We start from the raw sequence: 21,457 nt of genomic DNA on the forward strand, positions 1-21,457 counted from the left end.
ACAAACGCACATACACAACCCAGCAATTATTGAAAATAATAGTATCTGCCCTCTTAAAAAAAAAGAGGAAGTCATTATGGAGCTTAAAAACATAACTTCATCTCAAATTTAAGAATCAAAGCAGAAACTGGTCTCTATTGAGATCTAACTATGAGATCTAGAACAAGAGTTAGTAAAGATTTTCTGTAAAGGGCCATATAATAAATATTTTGGCTTTGTGATACCTTGCAGGTAGGGTAAGGTCTCATTCAGGTCTTGACTATAAGTACAAACTTATAGACAATTTTTTAAAGATATTTAATGAAAGAACATAGTAGAAAGAAATGAGAAGAAAGCCAATAAATAAGTAAATGACTAGATTACAGTCCATCTACACTATCTTCATATGGTATATGCTATAATGTACAATTTATTCAAGGTAAAGGGTGATAATTTTTAATGTGGGGGAAGGCTAAGGAAGAGAGGAGGAGGTAGATATGGAAAAAATAAAAACAAAAGATTAATCAAAAATCATTTATAAAAATAAAATATCACACAAATATTAATTTATTGTTACAGTATTACTTTGTTTGTATCCAGTGTATTAGGTTTACTCTTGCTCTGCTAAAAATATCATTATTTACAGAAAGCAGCCACATGAAGAATGACACGCTTGAATTCTAAGAAGATTGGAAGATGGATGTTAGAGCAAAAAAGGCCTCAGGAACCACATGAGTCAGTCACCTCATTATACACTTGAGGGATTTATCATGCAACAGACTGTACAGAATATGAGCAGATCTGGAACACATTAACAGGCAGTGCAAAGTAATTTTACTTAGGCTTTCCGAAAGCATTTAAAACGAACTGGTCCCAGAGTCAGTGTGCCAGTTCAATTAGTACATGACAAGCCAGATCACTCAGGTTTGTCTTTTTTCTGGATCAGTGGGTAGGTGTTCACAATAAAAAACAAAAGGAATCAGCTCTGAAGGACGTGCACTTAGAAGACTTCAAAATCTTTTCTAGTTCTAAGGTAATGATCTTGCTGTTGTATTTGCTCATGGATCCTAAGGTTCTCTTTGGGTTCTTACCCTAGTATTTGACTTATTTTTTCCTATTCTACCAAGTGTGGTTCAGTTTTTCTTCTCTATGAGTTTCCTGAAGAAAACCAAACAAACAAATAAAAAAACTACCTAGTATTTAAGTAGGATGAGCTTGTATGATTTTCATTTTAACGTTATAAAAAGTTTTTTTCATTACTATAGGAATAGCATCCATGTCAATTGGAACACATGCCAGTTTTTGACGATTTTTATAGAATTCTGGTGCCTTTCATTTGCATTGGCTTCTTTCCCACACTATGCAGTCAATGATGGTCATGAATTAAACCCAAGAACAGAAAGTAAAGTATCTTGGGATTTGGCTTTGAGGATGATGGATGGCATGGGCACGTGTGTTTGCATGTGCACGCACATGTGTGCATGTGTGTATACTTTCACCACAGTGACTTGCACATCTCTTCATTGGTCTGCTTTTATTTTTATCAGAAACAAAAAGGCTATTATCCAAAATGACCTCTGACCACAAATTTAATAGAAACCAGTGCTACCATTGCTATTCTGACCTCTAGAAAGAAAAAAATAATAGACTGATGAAATCAGTTTTGCTGGAATTTTGATAGCAGGGGAAGCCATACTGATTGACATTACAAGTATAATAGGGAAAAATGTGGTTTAGATTAAAGTAATAACAAAGAACACAAGGGGTCTAGGGGGAAACACAGACATACCAATGCTCTTTATATTTTATAGAAATATTCCCTCAGTATTTCTTTAGTTTAAGATATGTGACTTTTACCCCAGTTTTCAAAGCATATTTCATCCCAGGCTTTCTGAATGACAAGTGTTAAGCTTTTTTTAAAAATGAATATGTATTTGTATTCTAAAAATTTCAGTCTCTTGAAGACATCCAGTCCTAACATTCTGAGGTGTTTGGGGCAAGTTATTTTCATTGCTTCTTTTTTGTTAATCTATTTTATGGGATCAGCATTTTAACTAAAAGATAAAAACTTGAATAATATGCATATGTCTTCCCTGGTTAGGTTAGGAAAAGGCACAAACAGCAAATGATGACTTTTAACCAACCCTACTGAATTTTAATTACAACCCTACCTGTTCTGGCTCCTTTACATTTGGGTAAGGATTTTTGTTGTTGTTGTTTTTTGTTTTTTTTATTTTGTTGCCTTTTCTAGGGCCACTCCTACAGCATATGGAGGTTCCCAGGCTAGGGGTCTAATCGGAGCTGTAGCCACCGGCCTATGCCAGAGCCACAGCAACGCCAGAGCTGAGCCACTTCTGCGACCTACACCACAGTTCACAGCAACACCAGTCTTTAACCTACTGAGTGAGGTCAGGGATCAAACCTGCAACCTCATGGTTCCTAGTCGGATTCGTTAACCACTGAGCAACAACGGGAACTCCTTGGGTAAGTTTTAAAATACCTCTGCTACACAATTTTCTCATCACAAAATGAGGATAATAATATAACCTAAAGCACAAAGCTGCTGTAAAGACAAACTAGTACATGTAAAGATCTTGAAAAAAAAATCCATACATAAAATGTTTAATAAATGCTATTATTGTCATGACTTGGTAAATATGTCTCTTTCTTAGAACTTTCAAGGCAAGCAGCAAAATGTGAGAATTATTCTTACTGTCATCTAGTTGTGCTATTTCATTTCAAATATATATAATTAACATTCTGTTCCTATGGCTCTCTATTCAAGTTGGCCAAAAACAGGCTTTAATAACTCTATAATAAAGCCAGTGATATAAACAAGGAGATTCAGATGACAAGATGAGAGCCAAGAGAAGGTTAAGATATGCACTTAAAACTTACGGAGTAGCTACATTTCCTTAAGTTATTAGTCTAGGTGAGGAATCTCAGAAACCTTATATGTTTCAAGTAGTTCAAACTCTGGGCTGCCATTACTCTTAATTAAAAGTTGAGATTATTTCAGATTTAGTCTTCAGTTCCTCTGTCACTGCAGAAGCTATTTCTCAGGAATAAGCCTTCATTCAGTGTTACATGGGTGGCTGATGGCACTGTGTCCTTGGCCAATGCAAAGGTAGGCACACCACATCAGGTTGACATATTCTTTACATATGGTAATGGACTGAATTGTGTCATCCCAAATTCATATGTTGAAGACCTAATAGTTAAGAATGTGACTATATTTGGAGATATGACTTTTACAAAGATAATTAAGATTAAATGAGGTCATAACGGTGGGGCCTAATCCATGATGGTTAGTATCCTTATAAAAAAAGAAAAAGGCTACAGGGGCATGCATTCACAGAGGAAAGTCCATGGGAAAACATAGCAAGGAGGTGGCTATCTGCAAACAAGGGAGAGAGGTTTCAGGGGAAATCAAACTTGCCAATACCTTCATTTTAGACTTTCAACCTCCAAGACGGTGAGAAAATAAATTTCTGTTGTTTAAGTCACTTAGTCTACGGTATTAGTTATGAGAGTCTAGCAAACTAACACAGGTATTGAACATGACAGTAAAGAACTCCAGGACCTGGATGCAGTGCCATTGTGTAATACTTTTTAATGTGTTATTTTGATGATTCCCAAAACAATCATATCTGGATGGGAAGATATACAAAGAAATCTTCCACAAATGTCAAGAGTCCTTTCTATTTTATGTAATGTTTCCCCAGTTAATATAGAGGAAATATGTCCTATGGGCTTTACTTTAATAATATCTTCCCATCCTTGGCCTCTAGGAGAAAAAACAGGTAAAAATACGCTCATTTCCCAACACTTACCCATGCATCCAGGGGCTACTATAGGCAAATGAGATTCAAGGACTGCTTCTTCTGTTTCCAGGCTTCTTTAAAAGGGTCATAAAACCTGGATGGAGGTGAACTGAGGCCAAATACTGCTCTTTATCAAGGTCAAGAAATACTAGACTAATACCACAAAAAGTGTTAGATTTCAGCTATTCTGGTGAGGCGTGAAGAGCCTAAGAGACCAAAAGTAGTGCTTACTATCTCTATTACGTTCACATAATTCTCTAGGAATGTAGGTTCTCCTCACAGTTCCTCTGTATGAGCATCTATTTCTCCCGAAGTCTCAAGGCCCCATGCCATAAGGTCTTTTAGTGGCTGATATGTCAGCTCTTGGTCATATTAAATCTGAAGAATGAAAGCTGTTTGAACTCCATATGATGTGGATTTCCTTCTCTTTGAATTTCCCCCTTTGCCTATAGTCTTTCAAATTCTGGTTGAGGGATCTGGAGATTCTGAATAGTAGTTGTATAGGGATGGGATGTGTAGTAGCCAGATGGGTTGGACTTATAGCCAGAAGAGCCTTGATGATTCTAAAACTCCAGAACATCTGCACCGCCTTAAGTTCTACCAAGTCATTACTTAGTAGGAAGCAGATTGCATCATGTGTACCAAATGCTGCAAACATCTTCTCTTAAAGAAGAATCTTGGAGGAGCTTGATTACCGTTGTCTCTAATGTGGTTCTTGAATCCATCCCATCTCTTTAAAGTTACCTCTGCATCACTGGCTATGGAGCAGGCTTCTAGAGCCTACCCCAAATTAGTTTTCTGTTCTTCCTGGAACAGAAGAGACTGAGATTTCTAGGTAGGCTTCAACTCTCAAAATAATGTTAGGAAGTTATCAGTTGTATCTCCATTTTACACATGAAGAAACTGAGGTATGAGAATGTGATGATTTGTCTTAAGTTATCAGCTGGTTGATGGAGCTGACCTTCAAATATAAGCGGTGTGGTTTCAAGCCTGCAACCTTAAACACCCATCTACTGCCTACTGCTCTTTTTGTAAAAATTAATTTCTCAGATTCCTTTTCAATCTCATGTTGTATTCCACAAACTTGTTCAAGGTTTTAATAATGGTAAAATTACGCTGGTTAAAAACACTGTAAAGGGATGATAAGGAGTAAGCAAAATGGAATGGCAGATTTAAAACAAACAAAAAACTGTCCTAAGGGGGGTAATACAGCTTGTAATGTAGGAAATCACATTGGAAACTCTACCTCCTTACTAGACAGACAAATATTGCTACTGGGCCTATCAAACACTCAAGGAAGAAACTAATTAGACGTCTGATCCAAAGAGCAGTAAATAACTTCTAGTATAAATCTGATAAAATGGACATTTAATTGATGTTCATCTTCCTTAACTAACCTTGGATCATTTCTTTAAGCTGAAGCACCTTATAAAATGCACCAAAGAAAGGAGTGTGTGTTCAGTTAAGCTAGAGGCTATTCAAAATGACCTAAGCCTGGCATCTCCCTCTTAATATTATACTATCATAGCCTGTCAGATTTTACCTTTGGATTCTTGGATTTATGAACAGATCTTTTTCTGCAGTTTCTATTTTCAGTTCAGACTCCATGCTTATTGAATCAGAAAGAACTTTTAAAGGAGATATTTATGTCCAGCTAATCTGACATGTGACTGTTCTAGGAGTTCTTAGTTGTTTCAAAGCCTCCTAACCAGTTTCCCTAATTCTATTCTTGATTCCCTCTACCTTTTCTCCAAATGGCATCCAGGGTGATTCAAAAACGATAAATAAGCACATAAGTAAATAAGTTAGATCATGCCCCTTTAACTTAAATCTCTTTTATAGATTTCCTTCACATTTAAAATAAAATTCCAACCCCTCATTATAGCCTACAAAGCTCTGCTTTATCTGGTCATTATCTCATGGGAATTTAAACTTACGATAAAGCTACATTAATCAAGATAGTGTAGTATTGGCAAAAGAACAGACAAATACACCAATGGAAGGGACTATAAGCCTATAAATAGACCCACACAAATATTATCAACTGATCTTTGATCAAGAAGCAAATGCAATTCAGTGGAGAAAGGATAGATTTTACAACAGATGGTCCTGGAACGACTGTACATATACATTTAGAACAATGCAAGTATACAGAGATATTATATCTTTTGCAAAAAACCTGCACAAAGAAGTTGATTACAGACATAAGCGTAAAATGCAAAAAGAAAAATCTCCTAGAAGGTAACATAGGAGAAAACATAGACACACTTCAATTTAGATACAACACCAAATACACTTTCTGTGAGAAAAAACAAAACTTGGACCTCAACTGAGATGAAAAACTTCTCTGTGGAGTTCCCGTCGTGGCGCAGTGGTTAACGAATCCGACTAGGAACCATGAGGTTGCGGGTTCGGTCCCTGCCCTTGCTCAGTGGGTTAACGATCCGGCGTTGCGGTGAGCTGTGGTGTAGGTTGCAGACGCGGCTCGGATCCCGCGTTGCTGTGGCTCTGGCATAGGCCGGTGGCTGCAGCTCCGATTCAACCCCTAGCCTGGGAACCTCCATATGCCGCGGGAGTGGCCCAAGAAATAGCAACAACAACAACAACAACAAAAGACAAAAAGACAAAAAAGACAAAAAAAAAAAAAAAAAAAAAAAAAAAAAAAAAAAACTTCTCTGTGAGAAACACTTGTAAGAGAGCAAAAAGGCAAGCCACATAATGGAGAAAAATATTTGAAAACATACATTTGCTATAGAATTTGTATCCAAGGTACTCAAAGGATCCTTAAAACTTAACAGTAAGAATACAAACAACCCGATAAAAATAAGTGAAAGATCAAAGCAAGCAACTTGCCAAAGATATATGGATGACAAAGAAGCAAATGAAAAGATACCCAACATTTCATAACATTAAAGAAGAAAATTAAAACAGGATTGAGATATCATTACACACCTGTTAGGATGTCTAAAATACAAAACACTGACAAAATGCTGGTGAAGATCTGGAACAAGAGGAATTCTCTTTGCTGGTGGAAATGCAAAATTTTATTCATTTTGGAAAATATTCTTACAGTTTCTTATCCCATGGTCCAGAAATTGCATTTTTACCCAAAGGAGGTGAAAATTTACATCCACACAAAAACCTGCACACAAATGTTTATAGTAGTGTTTTTCATAATTGCTAAAACTTAGAAGCAGCCAAGATGCCCTTCGGTATGTGACTAGATAAACTTTGGTCCATCTATGCAATGTAAGATTGTTTAGTGCTCAAAGGAAATGACCTATTAAGCCATGAAAAGACAGAGAGGAACCTTAAATGCCTATTATTAAGTGAAAGAAGCCAATCTGAAAATTCTACATACTATGATTCCAACTGTATGATATCCTGGAAAAATCAAAACTATAGAGACAATAAAAAGGTCAACAGTTGCTAGGGACTGGGTGGAGAGAGGAAGGAATGAATACTTGGAACACGGGAGAGTTTTAGGTTAGTGAAATTATTCTACACGATATTGTAACAGTGGGTATATGACATTATCCATTTGTTAAGACTCACGGATCTATGCAACACTAAGTGTAAATCCTTAATATAAACTATGGGTATTACTTGATAATCATGAATCAATATTAATCCATCAACTGTAACAAATGTACCTTATTAATGCAAGATATTAATAAGGGAATCTGTCGGGGGGAGAGAAGTAGCATATACAACTCTTTTCTGTTCAGTTTTTCTGTAAAACTAAAATTGTTCTAAAAACAAAGTCTATTAATTAAGAATATATAACACATAGTTAAATAATAATGTACTTGATAAGTGCCACTGAAAGTCACAGAAGGAATATATGAGGGTAACCTGGAAATATCTGTCTAGCGATGAAGGTGGGATTTGTAATTGCATAATTTCCAAGTTACTTAGAATGCAGATAGGTAGAAAAGAATCAATATAGCACTCTAGATAGGGAGAGCAAATAGAGCACAAGCTGATGAAACATGCTTTGAGATGTTATGTAAGCTATCAAAATGACCACTGAGGTTACCTGCTGCTATTGTCTGAATGTGTCCCCCCCAAATTCATCTGTTGAAATCAAGGTCTGATGTGAGGTATTAGGAAATGGGGCCTTTGGGCTCTGTTCTCATGAATAGAATTAGTGCTCTTATAAAAGGGATCCTACAGAGCTCCGTAGTCTTTTTCACCATGTGAAGCAGAAGCCTGCAATTTGGAAAAGGGCCCTCACCTGATTAGCCCTATGCCAGGATTTTAGACTTCAAGTCTCCAGAACTGTGAGAAATTTGTCCTTTATAAGTCACTCAGTCTGTGGTGTTTTGTTACAGCAACCTGAAGGGAATAAAACACCTGCTTTTTCAAAAGACTCAACATTAATGTTTGTCAAGATTTGTTTTCAGAAACAGGATGAATTTTTTCCTCCTGTGTACTGAGAATCCACTTGCGTATTCATTCAGTTATGCAATCTGGGGCAGATTAAATCAACTAGTCTACTGTGTGACTGAAACTAGTCTTGAGTTGTAGCCACCAGAAGGTATGAGTAGATTAAAAACAAACAAACAAGAAAACCATACACAGCAGTTGATACGTTTCAGTCTTGAGAGCAGCTATTTCTGCCTCCTCCCCCTCTCACTAAACCATGGCCCCCAGGGCCACAGCTTCTTAATATGTATTTTCTGAAACAACCACAGATAGGACATTTTCCCACTAAGCTACCACTTAAACCCCATTGTCATTTAAAACCGAATCACACAAGCATCCTCCTTATTAAGACATTATCATATATTTGTCAAAGGTTTAAAACGACGTCAAATTTCTCAAACTTAAAAAAAAAATGGGCAAGCTTCCTGTAATTGGATTATTGGTCTTTTAGAGCCAATTAGGGGTTTCCTGGTCCCCCAGTGGACCTCTAGCCTGGATTCCCTGCCTTCAACTTCCCCTGCCCTGCACCCCCTTAACTCTGCTTCCCTTAGTGAGGAACCAACATTTCCTTAGCCGGCCCTAAGACCTTTAAACATTGCTCTCCAGAGCTAGAAAAAGATTTCCGTTCTTTAAAGGGAGGTGCGTTTACTACCACTACATCACTTAAGCACTTATGTTCCAAACCCAGTGACTAAATGGTGAGTAGTTTCTGTAATTCTCACAAAAAACTCCATGAAGTGGGTACTAATATTACCTCCGCATCACAGGTGAGGCGAGAAGCACAGAACAGTTAAATAATGTAACCGTTCCTAGAGTTAATAAGAAGGGTTTGAACCCAGGTGGTGTGAGTTGACCATGTGCTTACCCCAACTCGTGGGTGGTGTCACTCATCCTTAGGAGGCCGCGGGCTGGGTGCGCGAGGCCCACGGAAATACTTGCTCCTGGCTCGCATCTCGACGGGTCTGAGCGGGAGGAAAGCAGCCTGAGCGCCCGCGGTCTGCGCATGCCTGATTGCCCTGGCGCTAATGACCGCACGTGCAGCCGTTCGCAGTGCGCCTGCTGTGGCCGTAAGTGTTGGTCCAGCCCCATCTCCTGAAGTCCTACTCCCCGCAGCCCCACGTGAGCCTGCCCAGGCCTCCACGTGCCAGCCTGGCCACACGTGAGACTCAGCCCCAGGTGCATCTGCTGGGGTCTTCACGTGCTGCCCATGGTCGGGGGTGGGGTCTGGCCAGAGGCGGGGGCGGGGCCTAGGGTCCATTTAATCTGAGGAGAGGGTAAGGCCCTGACCTCCTGCTCGCTTGAGAAGTTGGCGTCTGGCACTTAGGACCTTGCCTGTGATGCAGGTTGCACAGCTCCTCTGAATTTCTCGGCTCTCCTGGACCCTGCGCAGAGGACCGCAGGTAGGCCTCATGAACCCCTTCCAGCTTGTGCTTGGCGGGGTTGGAAAGCGGGCAGGGTCTCCCACGTGGGACACGGGCGCAGCTGAGTGGGGGACATGTCCCGGCACTCACCTGGCGCCTGCGTGGTCGTGGGAATCGACTCTGTGACTTCGCGTTGGAACCCACACAGCTGAGGCTACTTAGTTGGCGTCTGCCGCGGTTGGAGGCTTCTGGGGTCGGTTTCTGGCTGGTGCTGTGCTCTCACAGCCAGGTTCTGCTAAGTTACTCGAACTTCATGGCAAGTTTGTCTTTGTATGTGGTGTGCCAATGTTGCTGAAATACAGGCTGCCTCTGTACACCGATGCAAAATAGAAATGGGAGACAGAGTTGGAGGAAACAAATAGCTATAATGGCCAGGTAAAGAGAACACACAGGCTGATGCCTTAAGGACTCTACCCGCCCCCCAACACACATACTTGGAGGGGGTAGTGAGGAGTCTTACAGTTTTTGAGGAACAAGATGTGATCAGCTGGTGAACATTTTCCTGATTGCTGGGTGGTGAGATAATTGCGAGTCAGCATCATCAACCTTTTAGTCTAGAGTCTCTGTGCTTGTGGGCGGCGTATAGTTGACTTCTTCCAAGTGCTGGGGGTTTCAGCACTTGCAAAACAGCTCCATGGACATGGCTTAAAAGATTATCTATGGTCTTGACTTTGTTAAATGGCTAAATTACTACTACTGTTTATTTTTTCTTTGTATTTCCTCACTTATCTGATTATATTGAGTCTTTGGAGTTTTTTAATAGATAAAAAGGCAGGTGGGGGACATGAGTGGGGGGTCTATGCTGGGAAGGCCTCACCCTGTCCTGCTTGGTTGCACCAGGCACTTGAGTAGGTTTCTGCAGTGTTACTTGTGAAAAGTATGAGAATATCTGAATTTGTAGAGTTGTTGGCCTCTGTCTCAGCCTTAAACCTTAATTCCTTCTGCAGTGGGGCTTGGGACCCAGTACCTCTCTTGTCCACCTGGTCCTCCAGGCCAATAGGATTCTGATGTCAAGCTTTTCTCCCCAGGCTCTTCCTCGGGGAGATGAGAAGATGCTGTTATTTAAGTTGTCTTGGCAGGAACTTGGCATATAATATATTAATTGCACTTCCTGTGTGGTTAAGCAATATTTCAATGAATGAAGTTTTTGACTTTCTAATAGGGTTTTAGAAGTTGGCAGATTCCATCAACCAGTTAGATGTTACTTTTGAGATATCCTAGCGACACAGTAGTGAAAGCCAGTGTTTGAGTTCCTTACTGTGTTAGTTTCCTGGGGCTGCCAGAATAGAGTGCCACAAACTAAGTAGTTTAAAACAACAGATTTATTGTCTCCCAGTGCTGGCAGCTAAGAATCCATAATCAAGGAGTCAGCAGGCCTCAGCTCCCCTGAAGGCTCCATGGAAGAGCACTCCTTGATTCTAGCTCTTTCCAGCAATCCTTGGTATTTCTTTACTTGCAGATGTCACTCTAGTATCTGCCTCTGTGGTATTGCTGTCTTCTTGTCTCCTCTTATAGAGATACCAGTACCGTTGGATTAGGGCCAGTCATAATGACTTACTTGATTACATGCAAAGATCTTAGTTCCAAATAAGATCGTTCACAGGCACCCAGGTCAGGACTTAGGCATATTTTGGGGCAAACACAGTTCCCGTCATTACTGCTCCTTTTCTGTGCACTATGGCAAGTGGCTTTGTACTTCTGACTCTCGAACTGTTCATAACTCTTCTATGCCTTAAAGGGGCTGTAAACACCAGGAACCTGATTTATGTAAAGGAAATCAGGTCTCACACCAACCTTCAGCAAGTATTTCAGAGATAGTTTTTTTTTTTTTTTAAATATAGATATAATGACAAGAACATGGTACACTGTTCTGTTAAATATTGTAACCTAATTCTTTGCATTTGCCTGGTATTACTTTTCTAGGGAGCTCAGAGTAAACCCACATGCTCTTATTAATCTGATTTAAAGCAGGAGTCGTACTTTTATTTCTTAACACCGAACACTTGTTTTTGTTGGTAGATTTATTTTACCTGTCTGTAGCCTTATTTTCAGAGGCAATCTCAGCATGAAATCTGATACCATAATAGAAGGAAAAATAAACCTTGCATTAACAAAACCAATATCCAGTAAATGTGTTGTAGCTCTGTGTGTGTGTGTGTTGTAGTCTTGATTATAGTATAGGAAGGTTTTTCACTCGGGGCACCCAGTTTTTACACCCATAACACTTCTTTTTACATTTTCATGACTTTCTGGTTGCTGTCCAGTAATGTGGTTCTTTGTTCTTGACAGTTCTGTAATTTTTCGAAAGCTTTTTTGGAAAAAATCATATCTTAAATGTTTTAAGACTCTCTCTCTCTCTCTCTCTCTCTATATATATATATATATATATAGAGGGCGGGGGGAGGAGAGTGTTAAATCCTCTGCTGTGTCACATCTTATCTCCTGTGTCCTGGTAGTCTTTGATTGAATACTGTTTGGGGTTTGACACCATCATCCATCCTGGTGGTCAGAGTACGTACAGGGAAAATTCCCCGAGGGTGGGGACTATACAGATGAGTTTCAGAGGAAGGAAGAAGCCTAGAAGTGCCTCTCTTTCAATAACTTAAATATTAAAATAAATTTAGATGTATAAAAGACATGAAGTTAGTACATACTGTTTCCATTCTATCTCACATCCAGTTTCTTAATATCTTACATTAATATTGTATGTGTAACAAGTAATGAACCAGTATTGACAGGTGATTATAACTAAAGTCCATAACTTGTTTAGATTTCCTTAGATTTTACCTAATGTCCTTTTCCTGTTCCGGAATCCCATCCAGTATACTACATTACATTGAGTTGTCATCTCTCTCTAGATTTCTCTATGCTGGAACACTCCCACGTTGTTGGTTCTACATCTGTTGATTCCTGGTCACTTTGCCTGTGTTAATCTGCTTCTCACAATAACTGAGAAGTAGGATTAGGTCTGTTTTACAACGGAGTAGTTAGGCACTTTGTCCAAGGTTGCATTATTAGTGAATGATGGATCTATGGGTCGAACTAAGGTCCCTGGAATTCCAAAATCCATGTTTTTGTCTTATTCTTTGTATTTGTGGCAGCTAACACTGTGCCTGCTGCTTTGGCACAAATTTTGAACATTCTTCTTCTGGTCAACTTGAGATTTCTTAACCTCAGTGTTCTTGGCAATTTCTCTGTTGTATGGTTCTGTCCTGTGCATTGGAAGCTATTTAACAGCATCCCCTTCCTTCTCTCTACCCACTGATGCTAGTAGCACACCTGCCTTCCTTACCCTCCTCCAGCCACATAGTGGGACAGCCAAAAATGTCTCCAGACATTGCCATTTGTCTCATGGGGGGGGGGTTAAAATTGCCCACTGAGAACCAATAGATTAACATTTCTGAAAAATGAGTAGATGGCAATAATCGGTAATAAACATTGAATAAACTACTTCTAAAAACTATAATGATGTGTGAAAGAAATGATGATAGCTCACTGTTCAAGTTTTGTGGGAATACTTGGGCTGTATGATTCTTCTAGTTTAAAGCCTAAGAATGAATCTCAAGTTTGCAAATATTCAGAGTTTGTTTAGTAACTCTGTTGACCTTACATTGGGGTCCAATTTTATAATGTGTATATTGATCAGTTTTTAAGGATTTTAATCACACTATTTGAAGTGATACAGAATTTTTTTGCCTTTAAGTTGTTTTCACAGCAGGGCCATAATTGATGCTCAGTGTGTGGATCATGGCTGATGCTGATTATCCCTTGTAACTTTTGAGTAAGTGTGATTTAACTTGATGTGTCTGCTTTGAGTTGATTTTTTTTTTTTCAAGAATTATTTTTTGGTGTGCATTTAGCAAAGATGATTCTCAATAGTATTATAAATGTTACCAGTGTGTAATAAAAGTGTTAAATATCTAAAACAATATTAAGCTTTTTTGGTTGAATTCAAGTACATGGGAAGGACAGGTCTTTTGCTTTGAAAAATAGCTATTTTCAAACAAAGGTAATGATGAGCTTGAAAATGCCAAGTAGCCTAGATTCATATAGTGCTTAAGAGCATATGTAGGATATGATATATTTTAAAACAACTTCTGATCCTTCTTATTAAACCTTCTAAAAGCTTGTAGCTGACAGGATCATATTTGTTCCTGTGCTTTATTTCTTAGTCATGGATCTGTCCTGTTCTATTTGGTATTTAATGGTCCTATCATAGGTGAAATTTTGATCTCTGAACTTCTAGGATTATTTGCACCTCCAAATGACCTTAATCAGTGTTCTACTCTTGCATTGCTGATTGAAGAAATCAACCTACAAAGATCAGGTCTCTTATCCAGGATTATTACAACTGGTCACTAGATTCCATGATAGCTTTGGTCATGACGTTTTTAGAAAACATTTGACCAGATGTAAATAAAGGAGCATTAAGATGTAGATAATGACCTTTAAAGACTTGTTAAATCGTATACAAGTGAGATTTGAGGATAAACTGAAGCTTATATTCTGACTGTTAGACCTAAAACATTCATTGTAAGCTTCTCTGGTCTTTTAAATCCTGTTTAGAAATCAAGATAACTCATCTTACTGAGCTATGGTCTGCTGTTCTAAATATTCATTTCAACTTATTTTGTCTTGGATGATAAATATGTAGTTTCCAGCCAACATGTACGGAACCTTTTATTTGACAAAATCAGCATTAAAAACAAGTTAACCTGGTGTGAGTTTTAGTGTTTTTACTTCTCAGGACCAGGCTTGTGATGTATTAAAGTATTTATATGAACATGATTTAGTTTTTATTTTGTGGGTGATAATGCTGGAGGGAAAATGCTAAGATGCTGAATTGTATCGTGCCTGGAGGAATCTGGAAATGGTGTGTGGTTCACAGGTGCGTACTATCTTGGCCTAAAATCTTTCCTATGGTGTTATTCAACCTGCAAATCCTTGTTTTCCTATATTTAAGCAGCAGGTTAGCATGGGAAAATTCACTCTACCTCTTAATTCCCCTGGGAATATTATCCCTTTCCATGTCATTGATGCTTATATGCCCTCCTCCTCATCACTTTTATCCCCTTCACTTGTCTTATTGATCTCAAATTAATAAATGACTCAGCCTTTCCTTTTAGAATTTGTTTGCTAACCTACTTATAGCTCAAGTGTTAGGATTTATTTTTTATCTTCAGTATTATCCCTAGTCCAGAGGTCTAACTGAGATTTAAAATGTGGTCTGATTTTCTACAAGTTTGATTCTATCTTCTTTTCCTGTGTTACCTCTTGTAATTGTGTACTATGGATAGTCTTTGTTACAGTAATTTATGATAACCCTACCTTATTTTAGGAAAAATGAATACTAAATGTATTTAGTTTGATTATACTTATAAGTCTTGGAATTGTTTCTTTTAATGTCTGTAGATCTTTTAGAGTTATTTCACTTAATCTAAGTCTCCAGTGAAATAGTGACACTAAAATTACTGGTAACTACTTTTTAATGTTTAAGCATTGTGACAAGGTAGTATAAATTTACTGGAAGTGTCATGGACTGAATGTTGTGGGGACCCCCACCCCAAATTCATATTGAAACCCTAACACCCCTGTGTAACTGTATTTGGAAGTAGGGCCTCTGAGGAAGCAACTAAGGTTAACTGAGATCATAAAAGTAGTTTACTTGATTGAATAGGTTGATGTTCTTAGAGAAGACAACAGATTCCTCCTCTGCTCCCTAGCATGACCAAAAAAAAAAAAAAACAAAAAACAAACAAAAACAAAGCAAACAACAACAAAAAAACCAGTGTGACATAGTGAGAAGGTAGCTGTCTTTAGGAATCAGGAACCAAACTAGCCAGAACTTTGATCTGACACTTCTAGCCTCTAGAACCAGAAAAAATTTACTTTAACAGCTGCTTAATAAGAGTGTTTATGTCAGAACAGCCATGCCAGAGTAATACATGAAAGAAAGTAAAGAAACTTTTTTTTTTTTCATTTTTTATTTTTGGTCTTTTTGCCTTTTCTTGAGCTGCTCCTGCAGCATATGGAGGTTCCCAGGCTAGGGTCTAATCGGAGCTGTAGCCACCGGCCTACGCCAGAGCCACAGCAACGCAGGATCTGAGCCATATCTGCAACCCACACCACAGCTCACAGCAACGCCAGATCCTTAACCCACTGAGCAAGGCCAGGGATCAAGCCCGCAACCTCATGGTTCCACGACGGGAACTCCAAAAGAAAGTTAAATAAACTTTAATCAAGGTAAAACCTAGTTACTATTTCATAACAGTTCATTTAGATTAAATGAGAGAAAGCAGAGCCTTATCACATTGGACTAGTCAAATATTAGTAATAAAATTAAGATTTGGAAAAAATATTAGAGTGGGTACTCCATTTAATTTTATTGGAGTAGAGTTGATTTACAATGTTGTGCTGGTTTCAGGTGTATAGTAAAGTGAAACAGTCATACATATAAATATATCCATTCTTTTTTCCCATATAGGTTATTACAAACTACTGAGTAGATTTTCCTATGCTATGCACTAGGTTCTCATTAATTATCTGTTTTATACAGTAGTGTGTGTGTGTATATATATATAGGAATATATATATATATTATTCCTACCCTCCCAATTCTTCCTCCTCCCAACAGTTTCACCCATGGTAACCATCAGATTGGTTTTGAAATCTGTAAGTTTGTTTCTATATTTTGAATAAGTTATCTTGTATCATTTTTATTAGATGTCACATATAAGTGATATATGAAATTTGTCTTTCTCTGAGTTGCAATCTCAGGTATTTTAGGAAGTTAAGTGTTGCTAATACTCATTTTATTTAGATAGTATGTAGGAGGTACTGCTACTCCTGAGTTTTAGACACTAGGAATGACCTGGGCTTATTCTGAGATTCCATCAAAAGTCTGCTTCTGGCTCTTCCCAGTCGAGACTAAATATTGTTATCAGTGGCAAATTTAGTTTCAATTTGATTTATCCAGTTAATTCCCCATAATTCAGTTCTTGAAACTGCTTGCAGGCTATCTGGAAAACGGGCAGCAATTACTTTCCTGTTAACACTTGCTTAAGAAGGCTCTTTAATTAAATATTTTGAAATTAAAAACAATCTTGCTGATTATTTTAAACTAAGTATAGTAAGTAGTAGTTGTTAATCATTCCTTTTTGGGTTTGGGGGATATGCAAATATAGTCAATGGCTTTGTGTATATTAGAAACCTTTCCTGGTAAAGATGTTAAAATTGCTAGTAACTATGTAACACTTTCACCTCAAGTAAACTCCATATAATGGTTCATTGCACTGCTTATATTTATTACAACAGAAATGTTGAGTTCCAAATGGTCCACTTAAAACTTATGACTGGTGCATTAAATGGAGTTTTAATATCCTTCAGGAACTTAAGCTTTCATTATTTAACCCATTTATTTTATCTGAAAAGATAGGTAATTTTAGGCAGTAATTTCTCTAATTTTAATTCCCCTAATTCCTTACTATTTTACTGATGCATATTGTTTTCCTTTTAAGAATATTTAAGGGCGATAATAACTTCTCAATTTCTCTGCCGAAAAAATCTGAAAAGTAAAGGAAGATGCTCAACAAAAACGGCAACCTAAGAATTAGACTGGCTGAATTTTTAGAGGCTCACCGAAAAGTGTAACATATGAAAGGGCACATTGTATGTGTGTTTGAAAAATCAAGGCCAGCAAGATCATGATTAATGTGACTCAATTCCATTGACTTACTGAAAAACTAAGGTCAGTTACCTTGTCTTCCCTCCTCGTTGTAGTTTTGCCAAATACCAATTAATACAATAGAGAATATGATAGGAAAACTTTGAGAAGCTTCTTTTTTTGGGGGGGAGGGGGAGAGGTGGCTAAAAACTTAATTTCTGAGGCCTACCTTGTCTTTACAGTAGGTCTTAAGTTTCTATTCAGAAGCTAAATGGTTAATTTTTGATGTTTAAAAAGTGCTTAACCAGTAAGCCTGCATAATAAAGAGGAAGCTTAAATTACTTGTCTATTCCTGAAAATATGTATAGATACATATGTAGAAGACATACATACAGCTGACAAATACCTTGAAGCCAGGTAGGCCACGAGGCCAAATCTTGGTACCACTTCTCATGTAATTTTTATTTTTTAATTAATTTTTTTTTTTTTTTAATGGCTGCACCTAGGGCATATGTTTAGTTCCCATGCCAGAGACTGAATCTGAGCCATAGCTATGACCTGCACCGGATCCTTTAACCCAATGCCCTCACCTCCACAGCAACCCGAGCCTGAGCCACTGCAGTCAGAGTCTCAACTGTGTCAGCAGAGAAAGGTTCATTGTAGGGCCACAAGGAGATTAGGGCTTGTGCTGCCTGAAGTCTTTGAAGGGTTTCGGCAAAGCACTTTTAAAGGTGAAGTGAGGGAGGGATGTAGTTAGTTGTTGCAAACTTGTTGTAGTGGAATCTTTTTTTTTTTTTCAGTTGTCCAGTTAAGTCAGGTTAAGATGTTCCTGTAAACTTCCAGTAAAACAGGTAGTTTCTCTGTTCTGAAATGTTTTAGCTATAAGAGTGGACTCCTGGAGGTCAGAGCTCTGATAATAATAGACTGTGCCTGTGTATGTCTGGCTACAGGCAACATTCTTTTACAAAAGTAGAGCCAGCATGACTAAGCACAGGCAATAGAACAGATCTAACATGGAGTCAGGTTTGTTGTTCTGTATTAACCACAAGTCCTACCTGATTTCCCTATTCTACCCCAAACCCCAGCTCCACTCCCTCTGGTTTCACCCTTCTCTCTTACACACTTATGCCACTCAGACCCGACTTCTGTTCGAGTGGAACACATGCACACTCAGCCTTTGTCTCTCTGCTCTTTCCCCAGGTTTCCTGCACAGCTGGCTTTCTCCTTTCCTAGGTTAAAAGGAGATAGCACTTCCTCAGGTCTTTCCTGATGTCTCATCTAAAATGCCATGATCCCCCCCTTACCCTGCTTTATTTTTCGTTTTGGCACTAATCTAACACATTTATGTATTTTCTGTATCCTTCCACACAATATGGATCCCTGGGATAAGGGCTTTTTTTCACAACTGTATTCAGCATATAGTAGGTACTGCACTGTAAAAATCAATCTTTATTGAGTCTTTGGAAAAGCAAAACATCTATGTGTGAAGATAGTAGATTCACAAGAATACCATATCAAGACAATTAGGGGGAACAAAGTCTATTCACCTTCCTGGTTAGTGTATAAGGTTATCTTGGGGGATATAAGCAGGATTTTTTTTCTACTTTTTATGAAGGACTGATTGGCTTTCTTACTTCGAAAAGAGTAAATTAGGCCAAAATCTGAGTCTGTGGGAAATAATTCACTGTATTGAAATACATTGAACTTTTGTTAACTTGACTGATTATGTCCTATAATTCTTTTTTGTTCATATATTTAACAAATGACTGACAAACTTTGCTTCAAGTTGTTTAAAAATAGTAAATGGTAAAGACTATATGCAAGTGGCATGAAAAGAGAAGGTGAAGGCAGGCAATTGGGAGCCAGGATGCAGTCTACTTCATATGAGCTGTGAGGGGGTTTGGATCTGATTTACAGGTATTAAGGCCACAGAAGTATTTAGAACATGAGACTGTATCTTGGTCATCCTGGAAGCTTTATGGACAGGCTATTGGGGAAAAATTAGGAGTCTGTCGCAGTTCTGCAATTCATAGATGAGGGTAGAACTAATCACAGGATGCGAGTTGTTGATTATAAGAGGAAGCTTATTCCATACGAATTTAAGTAATGGTTTTAGAATGAAAAACAACAAATTTTGTAATTATCTAAATACTATAATGTAGAATCAAAATTTTGTGCTGTAAGTTATCTTAAAAATCATCTAACCACGTCTTAATGTACTTGATGATAAAGCTGATGACCAGAGAGGTGAAACACATAGTCAAGATAATACAGCTGGGTGTTGGCGGACTTAGTGGTCCTGATTCTATGACAATAGAGTACAGGATTAGTTTTAACTAGATAAACTAACAGATTAGAAAGTCAGTCATTTATTTCTTAAAATGTAGCATTTTCTTTTTTTCCTGAAGCTACCTAGGTGGCTAGACATTATTTTATAAAATAATGTTTAATGTATAATTTGGAATTTTTAACTTGTTTCCCATTATTCTTTCATAGCTAGAATTCAAAGATGAGAGCTTTGAAATAAGCAGCTTATTTTGGAAAAATAATGGTCTAAGATTTTTGTCTGAAATATAGCTTTGGTTGCGACCTGAGCAAATAAATTAGTTTGATTCTCTATTCAGAATTTTAAAGAGGAGAGTATGAATTTTCATATCCTTTTCAAGCCTCTAATAGCTTTTGTTTATAGCTTAAAAAAAAACCATTAAAACATTAAGATTAACTTTTCATCAGATATATGTAACTCAGTTGTACATTAAGACATTTTACGCATATATGTAAGTATGTAGAAGTTTTAGCTGGTTGAAAAATAAATAGCTAGTAAATTAGATTTCTGTGTTTTATTTTTTTTTCTTGCTTTTTAAAAAATAACTCAGCAAAAGGGAAGATGAGTATTTCTGCAGTAATTGATTGCTTGGAATACCTTCTGGACCAGATGGTGTTGGACATGAGTAGAAATCTTCAGAAGCAACCAGATAGAACAGACTTAGAGAACTTGTGTTTGATGCCTTAGCAAATATTAAGGTATTAGGAAACCTCTCTAAGATCATTTATCTGAAGTTGTAATGGAATTTCAGAACACTTAAGTAGAATCATACTAGAACTTGTCTTTTGGGGAAACAAGGAAATTTTACTTGTCCTCAACATTAATCAGACAATTCAAGTGAGATATGAATCTGGATTAATCTTTTATACCATCAGATATGCAGTGTTCAAGTTTTTGTCTCAAATGATTGAGTTTGGTTTTTTTTTCTAATAATTATTGAAATATGGCCCACATATTGTGATTGGTAAATTTGCTCCTTGATTCTCTTAATCTATAGATCTTTTCTTTGTCTCATTTATTATATTGTGGTTAATATAATAAACCATTGGTTGTCCAGGAGTTTACCACAGTATAGGTTTTGCTGATAGCAAGCCCCTTTGTCACATGTTCCTGTGTCCTGTATTTCTTGCAAATTGGTCATTAAAGGCTAAAGGCTTTAACAGGTTTTTGTTTGTTTGTTTTTTCCTTTTTAGGGTTGTTTGGGGCTCATGGATGTTCTCAGGCTAGGGGTTGAATTGGAGCTGCAGTTGCTGGTGTACCCCACAGCCACAGCACCACAGGATCTGATGTACATCTGCTGCCTGCACCATGGCTTGGGGCAACACCAAATCCTTAGCCCACTGAGCGAGGCCAGAGATCGAATCCACATCCTCATGGATACTGTTGGGTTCTTAACCTGCTGAGCCACAGCAGGAACTCCCTAACAACTTTTAAACGGAATTACTTACTTTGGAACTACCGCATTGTCAAAATATAATTAGTAAATAGACAGTTGTATAATTTACCGACTATTACAATGTAGTTTTGCTTATTTTTTTATTGTAAAGATGAATTATTTGAAACCAAATTGTTATAGAGACTACGTTTGATCTGTTTTTAACTTAGACTTTTAATGAGGTGTGAAAACTTAAATGATGCATCAATATGCTAGTATGTCATAATCTTTCTTTTCTCTGAGATCTTATAATTTATACTGGCTGGTCTTTAAATGGAAGGTTGAAGATTCACATTTACAATAATCTATTCTCCTAATGAGCAGGAAATAACTTGTTATAAAAAGTTATGCAAAAAGTTGCAGAAGTTTTTATATTATAGA

At 37.7% G+C, this 21,457-nt stretch overlaps 1 long non-coding RNA gene across 1 annotated transcript; it reads left to right on the top strand.

Annotated features, from left to right (window-relative positions):
* On the top strand, window positions 9,501-20,786 carry LOC110255841. Its single transcript, XR_002336721.1, has 3 exons — window positions 9,501-9,631; window positions 17,170-17,399; window positions 20,192-20,786. It is a non-coding gene; the product is annotated as an uncharacterized LOC110255841 (long non-coding RNA).

This window comes from Sus scrofa, chromosome 11 (genome assembly GCF_000003025.6).
Source record: "Sus scrofa isolate TJ Tabasco breed Duroc chromosome 11, Sscrofa11.1, whole genome shotgun sequence".
NCBI classification, from domain to species: Eukaryota; Metazoa; Chordata; class Mammalia; order Artiodactyla; family Suidae; genus Sus; species Sus scrofa.